General features: G+C 48.6%; 1 protein-coding gene across 3 annotated transcripts in view; it reads right to left on the reverse strand.

Moving 5' to 3' along the window:
* Nucleotides 1-18,680, reverse strand: part of LOC141152817 (alveolar macrophage chemotactic factor-like) — a 78,143-nt gene that overhangs the window by 31,661 nt on the left and 27,802 nt on the right. The window lies entirely within an intron of this gene.

Raw genomic sequence — 18,680 nt, forward strand, 5'->3', positions numbered from 1 at the left:
ATCCTAAAAGTAAATCTTTTAAATAAATATTCCATTCAGAACTGTGATCCATATTCCTCAAGACAGATGCTGTTCACACCAGTCTTGATGAGGGAGTGTGCTGGAGTCAGAGACGCCCGATTCATAAATGGGGTATTCTCAAGTTGTCTCTTGAGCAGCTCAGAGCTATACAATCTCCTTATGGTTTCCTTCCTGGTTTCTGGCAGGGCAGATTCTCCTCCTCCAATGACAGCTGTGATGAACAGAACAGTAGTATTAGTAGAACTGTGAAGCCCAGCACAAGTTATGATATAACACATTCAGCTAATAGTGATCTACTGATATGCCTGTATTTATACACAGAGGTAACAATGCATTTGAACAAGCACACAGGTCTGGACAGCCAGAACAGAAAGCCATGATTAGGGGACCTCCTGTGAAAGCTGCCTATCACTGCATCTCTTCAGAAGATGAGAGGGAGAGGAGGGAGGTGAGTGTGGCGCCCCTGCTGCGCATTGGTGCCACAGAACCTAGAAGGGTGCATAGATGGATTTCTCCACAAGAGGCCCTCACTACATGCAAACACCTCCACCTTCCACCTCATACCAGCAGAGGGAGCCCTGATAGGCATATATAAAGGGAAGGTGGAGCCAGGCAGCTCAGTCAGTGTTCAGTCTGCAGAGAGACAGGATGTAGCTGCACGCAGTCTGATGTGTAAGGCAAGCTAGGCCTCCAGCAGCCCTGAAGCCTAGTGAGGGCCCCGAGCGGCCGAAGGCAAGTGGAACTAAGGGGGCAGAGGAGCATAGTAAGCACACCCCGATTTCTATACCGGACACCGGGTCCGCGCCTACAGGGATCTCGAGAAACGCCTTACCGCGGCTGTCAGGTACACCTGAATTGGCCAATTTATGCGCTAAGATTTCTCATTTATTTACAGCAGTAATGCTATTCATTTTCCATACTTCATATTTACATGCGCTAAAAAAAAAAAAAAATTTTTCAAAAATTTTTTTCATTTATTTCCATTTTCTACAGCAGTTATGCTATTCATATTTCATATCTATATACTCAGTGTTACAGTGTGCTACTTTATTTGTTCATTATATATGGAGGTAGCTGTGACGCGCCCCTGGGGCCCCTGGGCCTGTGTCGCGCTGCGTTGCGCACGCGGGAGCTTACCCGGAGCCGGATCTCTTGAGGGTTGTAGTCTCGTGGCGGTGACCCGGTCCGTGCCCAGGGAGTCAAACTGAGCGGCGATGTAACAGCGGTAGATGTAGGACGACTACGCCACCCGTTGAATGCAGCTATGGAGCTGCCGCTGCAGGACAGTCCGCTGAGGCCGGTGGATGGATGGTGCAGCGTAGATGGTATAACCCCCAACGGGAGGGGTATGGCCTCAGGGCAGCAGATGTGGATGATGGGGGTAGCAGGAACCACTCAGAGACGGTGCGGTGTAATTCAGGGTCTTTACTGGTAACAATGATAGACCCTCCCGGAGTACTTGCTAGTGAACGGGGCCTGGTCAGTCCTTGAGCAGATGGGATCTCCCCTGGCCAGGCGGAGTTGTAGGCCTCCCAAACTGACTGTACTCTTCTGGCTACCTTGCTAGAAGCGGATATAAGTAGCCCACGTCCCTGAGTGTACCGTGTGGTGCTCACCCGTATGGCGGGTGACTCGGGGCCTTCTAATGGCTTCCGCTCCACGATGGCGGTGCTGGTCCCACGCGTGTGACCGTGCCTTCGGGTTTCTGGGCCTGAGGACCTGAAATCCCCTGCCGGTCGGCTTCTGCTGCTGGGTAAGAGTTAGCCCCCACAGCCTCGGACGCCGGGTCCGGTAAGAAAGCTTCTCAGTCAGGGCGAGCTCTGCAGCTGCCAGCCCCTGACTCGTAGTAGTATTGCTTCTGCTGTTTCTTGTCTCTACTCTCCATGACTGACTAACCCTGCCTCAGCCCAGGGTTTATACAGGGGAAGTTCTTCCCCTCCCAAGACTGGGCAGGAGGTGTGGCATGCACAGGATCCCTGACCAAAGGACCTCCCACCTGCTCTCAGACATAACATTACATTACTGTGGAAAACCAGACCCCTGGGGTGCCACATTCCCCCCTAGTGAAATTTAGTACTCCGGGACTAAACATATTTTAGAAAAAACATAACAAGATATAACAACAATAATAGTACAATAAGAAGAAACACATAAAGGTGGTCACGGCATGTCCGTAACCGGGTGTAGTCTTTGAAGAAAGCAAGGTGTCCATTTCACCAAAACAGGGAGACGTAACCAGGTAGGGGTCTGTCCTACCCCGAGTTCTTAACAGTCTCTAGTCCATCCTGGGTTATGCTCCAACTATGTACAAGGATTCCCGGTAAATCCACCAAGGATTCCTAAAAATAACTGGAAACACAAAATTATACACAAGCAACAATACACAGATAAACATAAATAAAACAATTTATACACTTCAAATCCTCCAGCGTGCGGGTAACTGGCCTCTAGTGGCCCTAGTGGACCTACGGAGCTGACTGTCTGGCCCTGAACTACAGGGTGTAGGAGCTGTCAAGGGTAAACTGGGCAGCTGTCTACCGGCTCTTTGTCTCACTAGGGGTACGGCAGGCTCACTATAAGCAGAGGGTTGATCCTCCTGTTCTGCTTGTGTGGAGTCTTCTGCCTCCTGGACCGGCTGTTCTTCCAGCTCTACCTGTTGCTCCGTAGGTGCTTGGGATGCTGGTTGGAGGAAGGTGAGTACGGATACCACAACTGCACCATTGACTTGAGTCCAAGACCGAGGGAAGTCCCCGAGCACAGTACTAACCATATCTTCCCTTTCCTCTACGGGTCGATGGTCTTCTTGTTCCTCTTCAGGGTTCCTCAGTTGTTCGGGACACTTCTTCAGGTGGTCCCGGGATACAATGGCTGTGGTTTCCCCTCCGTCTTTACTGATGGTACAAACCTTCGGGTTCTCGTGGCTTGAGGGCAGTACGGTGTACGGGTCCTTCTCCCACTGGTCATCCAACTTGTGGAGCCGTCTCTTCCTCTTCAAGACCTGCTCTCCGGGTACCAGGGGAACAGCGGGAGCATACTGGTTGTAAGTTTTCTCTTGTCTTTCCCTAGCCTGACAGAGACTTCGCTCCACGCTCTCCTGTACTCTCCGGTACTGCTGCTGCCTCTCTGTGTCCCAGTCTGTTTCTGGTGAAGTGTCCTCGGGTGTCAGGACTCCCATTTCCAGGTCAACAGGTAACTTACCAGGTCTTGCCCTCATTAGGTAAGCCGGGGTACAGTTGGTGGAACCTACCGGGATGTGGTTGTATAGGTCCACCAGATCGGGCAACTTCTCAGGCCACAGACTGCGTTCTTCCAGGGGCAACGTTTTTAGAAGATCCATTACCACCTGGTTCATTTTCTCACAAAGTCCATTAGTTTGCGGATGGTAGGGTGTCGTCCTTATCTTCCGGCAGCCATACAGATTGCAGAATTCCTGGAAGACCTCCGCTTCAAAGGCAGGTCCCTGGTCCGTCAGCACTTGGTCCGGGTACCCGTGTGGACGGCAAAAGTGCTGCTGGAAGGCTCTAGCCGCTGTTTGAGCCGTTAAGTCCTTGACGGGGACGACAACCAGAAACCGGGAGTAATGATCCACGATGGTTAACGCGTAGACGTAGCCACTTCTGCTTGGGGTCAGTTTTACATGATCCAAGGCTACCAGTTCCAACGGTTGCCGGGTGACGATGGACTGCAGGGGAGTCTTCTGGCTGGCACGGTCCTTCCTTCTCAGGTTGCACGGGCCACAGTCTCTGCACCACTTCTCGATGGTTCCCCTCATGCCTACCCAGTGGAACCGCTCGCGCAGCAGGAACTCCAGCTTCTTCCACCCGAAGTGTCCAGCTCCGTCGTGGTATGCCTCCATCACCATGGCTGCGTCTCTTCGTGGCACCACTACTTGCCAGAGTAATTCATGCGTCCGGGAGTTAACCATTCTGCGGCACAACTTCCCTTTGTAAAGGAACAGTCGACTCTTCTCTGCCCATAGTTGTTTGGCTTCCTCCGGAGCGTCTGGTTCAAGGCGAGCCTCCGGCCGAGTCAGCATCTCCTTCACCAGTCGGACGGCAGGGTCGCTGTCTTGCGTTTCCGCCCAGTTGTAGTGGGGAAAGGGGTTCAACGTAGCAGCCTGCTTACTCCTTACCCGGTGGGAATACTGGATAGTCCCATGACGGTGGAATGCAGGGAGTTCAACTTCTTCCAGTCCCTCCGGATCTTCTCCTCCGTCCGGCAGGTTGGGCATCCTGGACAGGGCGTCCGCGTTGGTATTGGAGCGTCCTGCCCGGTATTTGATTGTGAACTCGTAGTTGGACAGACGGGCCATCCACCTCTGCTCCAGGGCACCGAGTCTTGCCGTGTCCAGGTGTGTCAACGGGTTGTTATCCGTGTACACGGTGAACCGGGAAGAAGCGAGGTAATGCTTAAAGCGCTCGGTGACTGCCCATACTACGGCCAGGAACTCTAACTTAAATGAGCTGTAATTCTCGGGGTTCCTTTCGGTGGGTCGCAGTTTTCGGCTGGCGTAGGCAATTACTCGTTCCTTCCCCTGCTGGATCTGGGACAGTACGCCTCCTAGCCCGATGTTACTGGCGTCGGTGTAGAGGATAAAGGGCTGGCTATAATCCGGGTACGCCAGGATTTCGTCCCCCGTGAGGGCCATCTTCAGCTGGCGGAAGGACTCTTCTTCCAGCTCCTCCCATTTGAAGGGCGGCTTCTGGTTCTTGGCCTTCCGGGACTGGCCTATCAGGAGGTCCTGCATAGGTGCTGCCTTTTTGGTGAAACCGGGAATAAACCTTCGGTAGTAGCCTACCAACCCGAGGAACTGCCGCACTTCTTTTACGCTGGAGGGGCTTGGCCATTCCTTAATTGCGGTGATCTTATCAGGGTCGGGAGCCACTCCGTCAGCGCTCACCACGTGTCCCAGGTACTGCACCTTTGGTTTCAGGAGGTGACACTTGGAGGGTTTCACCTTTAGGCCGTAACTTGCCAGAGCTTCGAACACTTCCGCCAGGTGTTTCAGGTGGTCCTCATACGTCTTGGAATATACGATGACATCGTCCAGGTACAACAGGACCGTCTCGAAGTTTCTGTGGCCCAGACAACACTCCATTAGTCGTTGGAAGGTTCCCGGTGCGTTGCAGAGTCCGAACGGCATGCAGGTGAACTCGCTAAGTCCCATCGGGGTGGTGAATGCGGTCTTCTCCCGGTCCGCCTCTGCTACAGGAACCTGCCAGTACCCGCTAGTGAGATCCAAGGTAGAGAAGAAGTTAGCAGATCTTAAAGCAGCCAATGACTCCTCTATCCTTGGTAAGGGGTACGCATCCTTGTGTGTGATACGATTGATTTTCCGGTAATCTACACACATCCTCATGGTGTTGTCTTTCTTTCGGACTAAGACTAGTGGAGCTGCCCAGGGGCTACAGCTATCCCTGATCACCCCAGCCTCCTTCATGTCTCTAAGCATCCCCTTGGCGTGTTGGTAGTGGGCAGGGGGTACGGGTCGATACCTCTCTTTTATAGGAGGATGGTCTCCCGTGGGGATGTGGTGTTCTACCCCCTTGACTCGCCCGAAGTCCAACGGGTGTTTACTGAACACTCTCGTACTCCTGAACCACCCGATAGACTCCTTGTTTCTGGTGTGCGGGAGTGGAGTCAGTACCCAGATGTAGTTGCTGACACCAGTCCTCCATGTTTTTCTTAGAGCCGTTACCTTCCTCCGGGTGAGATGGAGGCAAGGGTTCCACAGATTGTATAGAATTTTGGTTAATGGTATATAATTTGGCTAGCGTGGCATACCGGGGCAGGTACACTTCCCTCTCCCCGATATTTATTATGCGAATGGGCACCCTCCCATGGCGTACATCAACCAACCCCCGTGCTGTCAAAATGGTGGGCCTACTGTCCGAGTAAACTGGTTCTACCATTGCCTGGTAATCTCTACCTCTCAGACCAATAGCTGCCCGGCACCAAATCATCATTTCACTTTTTGGGGGCATGGCAATAGGAAAAGGGTCACACATTCTTACGCTACCAATCTCACCGCCGGAGAGTTCCACCTGTTGCCGTCGCATCAGTGCCCGGATCTCTTTCTGGAGCACCCGCTGCTCGCCGGAGCTGGCGTTCTTGGCAACCTGCTGTAAAAGAAAAATCACCTCTGCAAGACAATTTTCAATTACATTAGTTCCTAGAGTTATTTTTGGGTGACTCTCATGTTTGTCAATATCTACAATGATCAGTCCCTGTGCTGCCAGTTCGACTCTACCGATTTTGATGGTCACCTCTTTAAATCCGATCTGTGGCACGGGCTGGCCATTGCTGGCGATGATACTCAAGTCGTCGTCAGGGTAGCGGGTAATATCCGAGTCATTCCAGTACTGCTTAAAGAGCACGTACGGGATGGTGGTGACCTGTGACCCGGTGTCCAGTAGGGCACACATGGGAATGCCATCCAGTACCACAGGCAAGACTGGACGTCCTCCCACATATCTGTCGCGCCAGTTCGATGGGCCTGGTGATCTTTTTCCTGGGGGTTGGCCTTCTACCCCAGGTTGTGCCCGTTTAAAGAACAGTACCTTGCCATATGTCCAGGTTGATTGCAGCGGCGGCAGATGGGTCGTCCGTCCTCGCTGTATCGGTCACTGGGTCTTCCTCTGGCCGGTGGGGTCCTCCTTGGTCGACGCCACGGGATGTCCTCCGGTCCGGATGCCAGCTGGATCTTCCCTGGGGTGGAAGCCTGTAAAGACTGCACAGTTCGGGTTAGCGCAGCAACGCTCTTAGCTAGCTCTTGGACCTGATGGTGTAGGTCTGGAGCCGGGTCATTGTCCAAAGCCTGCGCATCAGCTCCCACAGGCCCTGCCGACAAGGGCGCCGCCTCCTGGTGGTAAGTGATAGCAGGGCGCTTGTGGGTCACAACGCCACCCGGTGCTGGTTCTCGGAGCACCCGGATGGCTCTGTCCTTGAACTGTGCAAAGCCCAGATAGGGATCCTGTAAGGCCATTGCCCGCAACTGGGTTCGGTTGGTATTACAATACAGTCCCTCTATAAACTGTTCGGTCAACAGCCTGTCCTCGTTTCCCACTCCATCAGGGTCGGTCTGCTTAATGGCCCTCAGGGCCTCTTGTAGGTTTAGTGCATAGTCCCTTATACTCTCATGCGCTCGCTGCTTGCACCCGTAGAATCTAAGCTTAATCTCGGCTGAGGTGCGGGTATCAAAGGTGTCCTTCAGCCGGGTTAGTATCCCTGCGACAGTCTTCCTCCCAGGTGGCCAGGATTTTACTTCCCTTTTGGCTGCCCCGGTTAGTTGGGCCACCAGGATGCTCACTTTTTGCTCTTCTGTGAGGGGGTACACCTGGAAGAGGCTATCCAGCTTTTCTCTAAAGTCATGCAGGGTATGTGACTCCCCTGAGTACTGGGGTAGCCAAGCTGCTCCCGGGATATAGGGCATGGTGAAGGGCATAACTGCAGCAGCGGTAGCGCTGGCGGGGGTTGAGGCAGTGAAGCTCTCCTCCGTATCCGACATCTTCCTCCCCCCTAGTGGACCGTGGCCTACCTTGCGATGATTCTGTTCCGTAGGCCGCGGCTCCGCAGTGGATCGTCAGGGTTGAGGACCTTCCGTCGCGCTCCTGTGACGTCGGCGTCTGCTGGGCTCCTTCCAGGACCTTACGCAACGTCCGGACGTGAGGCGGGGCTTCAGTTCTCGCGCGCTTTCGGAGTCCACGCCCCTCTTCTTCCCGCGCGGCGTCCTCAAGATGGCGTCCAATGGCGGGAAAACTCCACGGATGGCGGGAAGAAGGCAGAAGATGGCGCCGGATGGCGGGAAACTTCACCGATGGCGGGAAGAAGGCTGAAGATGGCGCCGGATGGCGGGAATCTTCACCACAGGTAAGTTTGAAAAGTCTCTTTTTCAGGCACGCAGTACCCGGTGGTTGCGGGCACGAAATCCTGCCGACTACGCCAAAGTTGACGCGCCCCTGGGCCTGTGTCGCGCTGCGTTGCGCACGCGGGAGCTTACCCGGAGCCGGATCTCTTGAGGGTTGTAGTCTCGTGGCGGTGACCCGGTCCGTGCCCAGGGAGTCAAACTGAGCGGCGATGTAACAGCGGTAGATGTAGGACGACTACGCCACCCGTTGAATGCAGCTATGGAGCTGCCGCTGCAGGACAGTCCGCTGAGGCCGGTGGATGGATGGTGCAGCGTAGATGGTATAACCCCCAACGGGAGGGGTATGGCCTCAGGGCAGCAGATGTGGATGATGGGGGTAGCAGGAACCACTCAGAGACGGTGCGGTGTAATTCAGGGTCTTTACTGGTAACAACGATAGATCCTCCCGGAGTACTTGCTAGTGAACGGGGCCTGGTCAGTCCTTGAGCAGATGGGATCTCCCCTGGCCAGGCGGAGTTGTAGGCCTCCCAAACTGACTGTACTCTTCTGGCTACCTTGCTAGAAGCGGATATAAGTAGCCCACGTCCCTGAGTGTACCGTGTGGTGCTCACCCGTATGGCCGGTGACTCGGGGCCTTCTAATGGCTTCCGCTCCACGATGGCGGTGCTGGTCCCACGCGTGGGACCGTGCCTTCGGGTTTCTGGGCCTGAGGACCTGAAATCCCCTGCCGGTCGGCTTCTGCTGCTGGGTAAGAGTTAGTCCCCACAGCCTCGGACGCCGGGTCCGGTAAGAAAGCTTCTCAGTCAGGGCGAGCTCTGCAGCTGCCAGCCCCTGACTCGTAGTAGTATTGCTTCTGCTGTTTCTTGTCTCTACTCTCCTTGACTGACTAACCCTGCCTCAGCCCAGGGTTTATACAGGGGAAGTTCTTCCCCTCCCAAGACTGGGCAGGAGGTGTGGCATGCACAGGATCCCTGACCAAAGGACCTCCCACCTGCTCTCAGACCTAACATTACATTACTGTGGAAAACCAGACCCCTGGGGTGCCACAGCTGCTCTTAGTAAGCACCTGTTCACACCTAGTTTTTGTAGTGGAAGTGCCGTCATTTTCTTTGTTACAGGGATCTTTATGACCCGTAGGAACAACCGGAATCCCTGGAGAACTACAAGTCCCAGGTTAACCAACCGCTGACCACAGCAACAGGGTTAGGTACCACTAAGGCTCCAGCGACCAGGAATAGTGGGAACCAGGAGAAAACCCTACCTCCAGGTCAGTAGGTACAAGAAGGAAGCAGTAAGCAAGCCAGACCTAGCTCCAGGCAGGCCCGAAGCTTAGAGAGTAAAAGACACAGACCAGGAGGCCTTACACCTTCTCACTGGGGAGAGTCCAGAAATGTACCCTTTGCCCTGAGTGCCCTGGACCGTACCTGCATCACCACCAGTAAAGGTATTGAAGTTTGCCCTTGTGTGTGTGCCTGTACTTCCTCTGGGACCATCCTGCCGTCTCTCTCCTGCTTCCACCATCTTTCTACACCTCTACACTGCCCTTAGGCCTGCTCCACCTGTGGGGAGCCGTCCCATCATAGCTGCCCCTAACATCAGCCTCAGTGGACTGTCGCAGCGCTGGTAACCTCTTACCAGAATCCACAGGTGGCGTCACAAATTATTCTAAAAACCCTATAAATATAATCATTCCCCATTTTGTTGACCGCCCTGGGCCGCGGACCGGGCCAGCCACCGTTATTTAACCCAAGCATCTGAAGGCCCGGCTGCCGAGTACCCCACGGCCCTGGGGGCGCGTCATGAGCAGCTAACTTCTGTATAGAATCAGGGTCAGACTGGCCTGGCGAGGTACCGGTGAAATATCAGGTGGGCCCCAGAGAAGAAGGAGGGAAGAAAATAAAAAAGGAAAAAAAAAATTTTTGGCACGACACTGGCCCTTTAAAGGCGAAGGCAGAGGCGCGCACACTCAGGGTTCTTGCCTGACCCGCCGTGGCGACGCACATCAAGATGAATGCTGGTTGCAGCAGTGGAGGGCGCTCTGCTCTGACAGGCCACGCGCCGATGTTACATAGCAGTGACATTACATGGCCGTTGGCCTAACAGAGGCCGCACTTGTTAGCTTGCGGTCTCTAATGAGCCGGCAGCCTTTCAGTGTTCCTGCTATATGATGTAAGAGCGTGGCCTGTCAGAGCTGGAGGGGCCCAGGATAGGGACACTACTAGTTGGAGGGGTCCAGGATAGGGACACTACTAGGTGGAGGGGCCCAGGATGGGGACACTACTATATGGAGGGGCCCATGATGGGGACACTACTAGGTAGAGGAGCCCATGATAGGGATACTACTAGTTGGAGGGGCCCAGGATGGGGACACCACTAGGTGGAGGGGCCCAGGATCTGGGACATTATTAACCCTAGAACGCATACCTGGGGCCTCGCAGGCCCGCCCTGTTAATTGTTTTCTATTTTCTGCAAGATTACTTTAGTTAGAATTTTGAAACTCTAGGTATTCCTCAGGTATATAGTTGTTTGTCATTTCCAGTTGGTCATTTATTTATTATTTGCACACGGGCCTAAAAGGCCCCAGGTATGTGAAAGTGCAGATTTTTATGGTCATGCGTTCTAGGGTTAAATAAAGGGGCTCAGGGTGGGGACTCCATTTAAGGGAACCTGTCATGTCAGTTGGAGCATGTAAACTGCCCACTGCAATATGCATCACTAACATGCTTTTTGCATTAATATCGGTGCTATAATCTTTAGTAAAAAAATCACTTTATATACTTATATCTTACTTGCTCGTTTAGTCATAGGGGTGTTCCTTTCTTTATTCAGTCCAACTTGTCGTCGCCCACTCAATTTGAATTGTCCCTGGTTTGCACCGACGTCACATGATTAGGTTTGTTGTGGTCCCGCACTTGCGCACTGTGTGCTGTCACCCACGCTTATGCCATGTGTATTGTAAAGCCGTGTGTCACCTCAACAATCGGCTCCCGCACATACGCAGTGACAAGCGGCTCCCAAGCATGCAATTGGGAGCACGGGAGACGATTGTCACTGCACCTCAAACTTTGTCCATAAAACTTTTTTCCAATCTTCCTCTGGGGTTTTCTAAACATCCATTAGCCTTCTTACACAGTTAGCAAACACAATGTACCATTAAAACACTGGACTGGTGGTTGCTGGAAATAGGCCTCTATACACCTATGTAGATATTGCAATAAAAACAAGACATTTGCAGCTAGAATAGTCATTTACCACATTAACAATGTATAGAGTGTATTTCTGATTCATTTAATGTTAGCTTCATTGAAAAAAATGTGCTTTTCTTTCAAAAATAATTAAATTTCTAAATGACCCCAAACTTTTAGTGTACAGTGCTCCTGTGTGTAATGTCACTGGTGATCACTGTATTACCTCTACACTGACACTATATACAGAGCTCCTGTATATAATGTCACTGGTCATCACTGTATTAGATGTATACTATATAAACAGGAGCTCTGTATATAGTGTCAGTGTACAGGTAATGCAGTGATCACCAGTGACATTATATGCAGGAGCTTTCTACATAGTGTAATGTCACTGGTGATCACTGTATTACCTGCACACTGACACTATATACAGAGCTCCTGTGTATAATGTCACCAGTGGTAATATTACTGTTATTAGTATTGTAGTATTCGGTCACTATGTTGTGGTAATATGTGGTCTGGTCATGGTGTGGCAGTATTTCTCGCTTATATGTGATATTATTCGATCACTATGTGGTCTAGTTGTGGTGTGGCAGTTTTTGTTCCTTGTATGTGATATTATTAGGTCACTATGTGGTGGTAATATGTGGTCTGGTCATGGTGTGGCGGTATATATCCCCTGTAAGTGGTATTATTAGGTCACTATGTGATGGTAATATGTGGTCCGGTCATATTGTGGTGGTATTTGTCCATTGAATATGGTATTATTCGGTCACTATGTGGTGGTAATATGTGGCCTGGTCATGGTGTGGCAGTATTTCTCCCTTGTATGTGGTATTATTGGTCCTGGTGTAGTGGATTGTGCTGTGTATGGAGGTAATTTATTCTCTCTGATATCAATAAAGGAAATAATTATCTCCAATAGAGATTAATTACTTGGATGTTTAACCCCTCCCTTTCCTGTGACTATTACACAATAGCAAATATGCACTTACAGGAGTTCTACAGTAAAAACAATCCTCAGCTATTCTAAGGCCTTGTTCAGACTTTCAGTATTTGGTCAATATTTTACCTCAGTATTTGTAAGTCAAAACCAGGAGTGGGTGATAAATACAGAAGTGGTGACGTGTTTCTATTACACTTTTCCTCTGATTGTCTCACTTCTGCTTTTGGCTTACAAATACTGAGGTAAAATGCTGAACGTCTGAATGTGGCCAAAGGATAAATGATAAGTTATTTATTGGTGGGGGACAACTGCTGGGACCTGCACCGATCTGCAGAATGTGGAGCTTTTATCCCCATTAGTAAGGAGCGGCACGCACGACTCGACCACTGATCCATTCATTGCCTAAGTGGCTGCACTTGGGAAGCCCAAAAGAATAGGGGAATGGAACTGTGGTCAGATGTCCCATATGCCGCTGCATTTTAAAATGGGGATAAAAGTGCCCTGCCAGGGATAAAAGTTCCCCATTCTTCTGATCGGTGCAGTTTCCACTGCTTGGATTCCACCGATCCACTGTGGATCGGTGATAACTTGTTTTAACCAAAGAATCACTTTAATGCAAACTATCATAATTGAACATCCCAGTTATGGTGGCGCACAGTAGATGTGCAGGAGCCGCCTGTGTCTTACGGTCGACGCTGTAGGGTGGACCCCAGAGTCAATTCCCCCTGTGGACCCCAGGCACCCCAGTCCGACCTTGTATAGAATTCAATGGACTGGAGAGAGCTGACTGGGATGTTAAGAGCACACCTGTCTCTTGGAATGTAACTATTGCACACTTTGGATCAGTACAAGACTCTGGGCTCCATGGAAAAAGAGCTGTACACAGTAAAAGATAAAATCTCTGATTGCAGGAAAATGACAGCAGATAGAAAAAGCAACTCAATTGCAAACTTGCTTATTTTCATGCTAACTAGTTAAAGCAATTTAAGAACTTAAGAACACCCCTTTTAAGAGGCACATGCTTTTTTTTTAACCAATTTTTTTATTTGATGAGAAAATCAAAAACATACATTTCAAAGGTAAACAAACATCATCATTTTCGTCTCATCAGATTTACAATATTTAGAATGTCTCAACAATACCTTAGTTAGATAAATTTGCAATAAACATTTCACAATTCTCCAATAACCAATCTCAGAGTATTAACATTGAACTTTCAGTTTTCCCAAATTTCCTCCCAAGTCTTTAAAATTGTACCATGATATGCCTTTAAACGTAACCATCAGCTTTGATATTTCTGATAGAGGGTAATTTTACTCAATAAACGTTCTCCATTTATTAAAGAATTTTCCTGTGTTTTTTTGTCTTTTTGTCTTTCTGTGTCTATTTTGTTAAACAATAATAATGATTTCAATGTATCAGTTATTTCTGTTATCCTAGGTGTTTGTTTTTCCAACCAATGTATAAGAATGCATTTTTTTGTTACCAACAAAATCAGGTTCACTATGTGTGGTTTTGGGGATTTTTATCTTCAATATTCTATTTATATAGATAAGTACATCCTCCCAGGCATCTTGAATATTTGGACACTCCCAGATGCTATGTAGTAAATTTGCTTTGTGTAAATTGCATTTTGGGCAGCTAGTAATGAAATGAGCCAGAGAGTTTTGGTATGAGAATCCAAAGGCGTATATTGCATTATGTATTAGTTTAAAATGCATTTCTCTCCATTGTTCATTTGTTATTATTTTCCTCACTTTTAACCATCCCTTATTATTTTGTCATATAAATCTTCATCTCCCAGAGCTTTTTCCCAGAATCCGAACACTTTTTCGCTCCATGACATTTGTGTATGTGTTCGCATTTGACTATAGATATAAGATAATGAATCATGTCTTGTTTTGTCCCCTATCAATTTGTCAAAATTATTTCTCTTTTCCACTTTCCCCAGATTTGTTATACATGAATTGTAATGATTGACCACTTGGAGGAACTGTAAATATTGCTTACTTTCCAAATTGTATTTGAATGACAATTCCGACCAACTTCTTCTATCTTTAATATATCTCCCAGATAATTAATTTCTTTCTCCCTCCATATTCCAAATAATTTGTTTTGTTTTCCCTGGGTAAATGTCGGGTCTCCCCACAACGGAGTATATTTATATATTTTAAATGGTAGTTTATATAATCTTCTAATTACTCTCCAGGCTCCCACCGTGTCTCTCAATAGGCAGCTTGCTTTAATATATGACGGCAGATTTCACCAATTCATGTGTAAAATTGCTCTAAGGCTGTGTGTCCACCATGCGTTTTTTAAGCGTTTCCGCAGCGGCAGAAACGCTTAAAAAACGCATGGTAGAAGGCCTGCCATGTTCCCCAATGATAATCCGCATGTGCTGTGCATAAGATCTAGTGGGCTTGCTAATTCTCTCTCCAGTTTTATATTAGAAAAATGTGATGTCCCGTGTATCCAGTCTTTTATATGTCTGCAAAATAGTATATTCTGATTACGGGTGCCTGGGTTCCTCCTTCTTTTCTTAAAGCTAATTTATTATAAGATATTCTTGGTCTCTTTCCCTTCCAGATGAATTTCACAAATGTTGACTGTATTTTCCTAATGTCTCCGTGTTTTAATAGTAAAGGGATGGTTTGCATTGGGTATAGTAGGCGGGAGAGGCACATGCTTCTTAATGAATCAGGCATATCTGAAAAGTGGTGGACACCTCTGTGTGCACCTCGCTACAATTTTTACTCCAGTAAGAGAAATGTTGCATCTTGGATTTGAATATACTGTGGAATATCATTTAGGGTGCGGCTTCATTATTTGCTATTTTTTTCATATTTATGCATGGTGGATATTTGGGACTGTGGTCTCCCAGGTTTGCACACATCCAATTTTCTGTCACGACAGTAACTCGCATGACTCCTCAGTGCCCTTCTTGTCCCCTGGCGGTTTCTACCCACATAAGACCATTCTGCTAGTCTGCCTCATGCTGCACCTGCTTGTGGCATTTATTTAGCCTTAGGGGTGCGTGACCGGTCTCTACAGGAATTTAACCCGGGTAGGTCCTGCAGAGATTAGGTTCCCCGGCCCATCTCGTGCTGGCAGAGCCTTTATTAGACAGCTCCGCCTACCACTCCCCACCCAAACTTTGGTTCTTGGTGAGTTTGTCTGCCTAGTGTCCTGTTCATGCATTTACTTGTATTGATTCACCCGTTATCAATCTGACTTGTACACTCGTCCTGTCTGACCTTTCCGCTCATGGCCTCAGCTTTATACTCTGATCTTGTGCTGCCTGACCCGGCCTCAGACCGTCTGACTATGCCACTATCTTGCACTTCAGTACCAATTACCTGTGCCTCTGATTCTCTGCCGAGCCTATCTTCACCATGAGAGGCCCCAGTGAAGACCCGGTAGACACTTAGTCACACCCCTCCAGGGTAAACCTGGCCCGTGGCATAGTGGGTCGACATCCATCAGTGTTACATTACGTTCGGACCATGGACCTCGCTGACAAGTCAAGACCCAGGTATCCCAAGACATGTTTACAAATATTGTACGATGAAGTCCGCTCTCAGCGTGAGCGTCAGGACCAGCTGATGCAGGCCATGAATGTGGTGCCAACTCAGCTGCTGGGTCTGTCCACCACTATGTCCGCCCTGCCCTCCGCTTCTACCATGTCTGGCCAAACCTCCTCTCCGAGGGTTCCGTCTTTCGCTCCAGTGTCTGGTGGAACGGCTAAGCTTCAGCTTCCACTTCCCTCTCGCTATGATGGAGACCCTAAGGAGAGCCGCAGCTTTATTAATCAGTTTAAGATCCACTTCACACTCCACGCTCTCCTCTTTCCTTTGAACCACCAGACTAAGGTAGAGTTTATGGTCTCTCTGCTGTCTGGATAAGCCCTGACCTGGGCAAACTCCATTTGGGAGTGTGGAGGTCCGGAGACCCGCAATTTTGAGAGGTTCCTGGAGATGTTCCATGTGGTCTTTGAGGCTCCAGGCTGTACTTTCTCTGCTGCTTTGTGTAAACAGGTTGTTTGGATACAACGGCACAGACAATGAGGAGACAGTGGTAATCAACCAACACTATTTATTTGACTAACACAGAAAGAAAATCTATCTATAAGTATATCTGTATACAAGTAGGCACTATATTGTGGGTAACAGAAAAAAGGTCAATACTGTATATTAGCATACTATCAGAACGCAGCAATGCGACTACGTACGATATCTAATCAACATTCTATTTACATATACACTGTCCTTATTATGTAGCAAGTAAACCATGCTTGATCAGCTATGCTCAACCTTTCTGCTTCAGCTTAACGGGTACCACTCTCAATACAAGGCCCATCACTGTCTTATTCTCTTTAAGTGACTCTGATCATTACACTGGCCGTAACAGGGGTCACCGGTATTTCTCATTAGGCCATGAGTCCTAGATGTGTGAGGTACTTGGTACACAGTGTTCTCATGACACTGGCCGTCTTTGTTCCCTGAAGCATGGCCCGGGCCTACACTCTTTACCGTACGCTTACACTGGAAGTAACGGCCCACAGGAACGGTCCACCGCTACAGCCAGATTGCATCTCCTGCCTCGTTCGACTCCGGTCACAGTCTTCCACTGGCGCGGGTCACGGTCTTCTACTTAGCTCAGGCTTTCTCTAGGATCTGACTGCTCTTGGACCCTTTTGTGGAGATGGTGGCTGTAAGCTAACTTTGCAGCCACATGACCTGCCTGGTAAAGACTCTAATGCCAACTACCCCCTTCTTAGCCCAGCCAGGCCTTTTATATTTAGTATACCCAGGATCTCTATTCGCCACAAGGAGGGCTGAAGGTTTGAATAGACTCTAGCTCAATATGAAACATATAGTTTATTAGTGACAATTTTGAAAAACAACAATAAAATCAGGACAACAAAGGGGAACCTCCAGAAAATGGGGAGACACAAAAAAAAAAAATACACAACCCCGGTGGTAAAGTGGATATATAAATGAATCAGGTAAACAATAAACTTTAAAACATGATTATATATCAAAGAATATTTGTACACTGCTATCTCTAATATTGGATAATATCAAGGTATAGCCATGCAGAAATCATGACAGCAGAAAGTGAAGACTGACAGTGCAATGTCTGTGGCCAATAACGCTGCCGAAAATCCAATAAATAAGCCATCCTTCCAATAGTATAACTTAATAAAGTGCACAGTGCAATCATGTAATATTATTCAATATTAGAGATAGCAGTGTACAATTATTTTTTGATATATAATCATGTTCTAAAGTTTACTGTTTACCTGATTAATTTATATATCCACTTTACCACCGGGATTGAGTATTTTTTGTGTCTCCCCATTTTCTGGAGGTTCCCCTTTTTGTCCTGATTTTATTGTTGCTTTTTTTAAATTATTGTCACTAATAAACTATATGTTTTATATTGAGCTAGAGTCTCTTCAATCTTTCAGCCTTCATTGTGGCCAATAGGGATCCAGTGTATAGTATATGTATAACTGTCTAGTATTGTTATTTTTGGACATATGAGATTAATCTTTTATATTTAGTAACTGTGACACAACTGTCACCTGACCTGCCATCATCTTCAAACTCTTCTCAGGAGGACCAGAACTTCTACTCTGGGGTTCCTACTACCTTGATCCTTTTTGCTTTCACTTCCTTTATAGCCATTGACCAACAGATGGCGGTGTTCGCTTGCAGTTACTCGGCTAACCACTTACTATACTCGTCTTTTCTCTTGTCTACCTCCTTACACTCATCCCTGATGAGTCTAAGACAGGGCACAGATACCGTGGCCCAGTATGTCTTACGTTTCCGTACCTTGGCAGTGGAGCTGGCTTGGAATAAAAAAAACCTTGGCCTGGTGGTGACCTTCTGGCAGGGTCTGTCCAGTTGAATTAAGAATGTGTTGGCTGGCAGAGATTTACCATCCTTGCTGGACGCCATGATACAACTGGCCACCAGGATAGATCTTTGCTTCCATGAGCAAGCTCAGGAACAAACGTCAGTGTCTCCTCGTGCCAGAGGACCACCCAGACTGGCTCTGAACTTTCAGGTCCCCTTGGCTACCTCAAGTGACACCACTAGCTTCTGAGCCAATGCAGGTTGAGCGGACTACACTTCCTATACATGAATGACAGCAGAGATAAAGACAGAACATTTGTATGTATTGTGGAGGCAAGGGACATTTTGTTCTCAAGTGCCTGGTCAGACTGGAGTAATTGCTCTACAAAAGTATTGTCTGAAGTCGCCTTGACTTGGCAGGAGAGGTCCTCTTGGCCACTGAACATCTGGATTCCAGCTCCGCCGGCAACTTCATTGATCTTGATCTGGTCCGTCTACTTCAGCACCCTACACAACAACTGGATTATCCTTTGTCTGTCACCTACATAGACGGACAACTCCTGGCACAACGATTGCGATTTGGAGTCTTCTATGTGTTACCCAGGTCTGTGAATTCTGTTCTCCTGGGCATTCCATGGCTGCACCTACACACGCCATATATTGACTGGTTCTCAGGTCAGGTACTTCATTGGGGACCGCACTGTGCTTCCAGCTGCCTAGCCAAGGTCATGCCCAAGGCTCCACCTCCTGGTACTTCGAACCTTGCTTTGCATTTCAAGTGTTTATTTCTGTTA

Source organism: Phyllobates terribilis, unplaced genomic scaffold, assembly GCF_046119375.1.
Source record: "Phyllobates terribilis strain yellow unplaced genomic scaffold, ASM4611937v1 Scaffold_1__5_contigs__length_1240528914, whole genome shotgun sequence".
Classification (NCBI taxonomy): Eukaryota; Metazoa; Chordata; class Amphibia; order Anura; family Dendrobatidae; genus Phyllobates; species Phyllobates terribilis.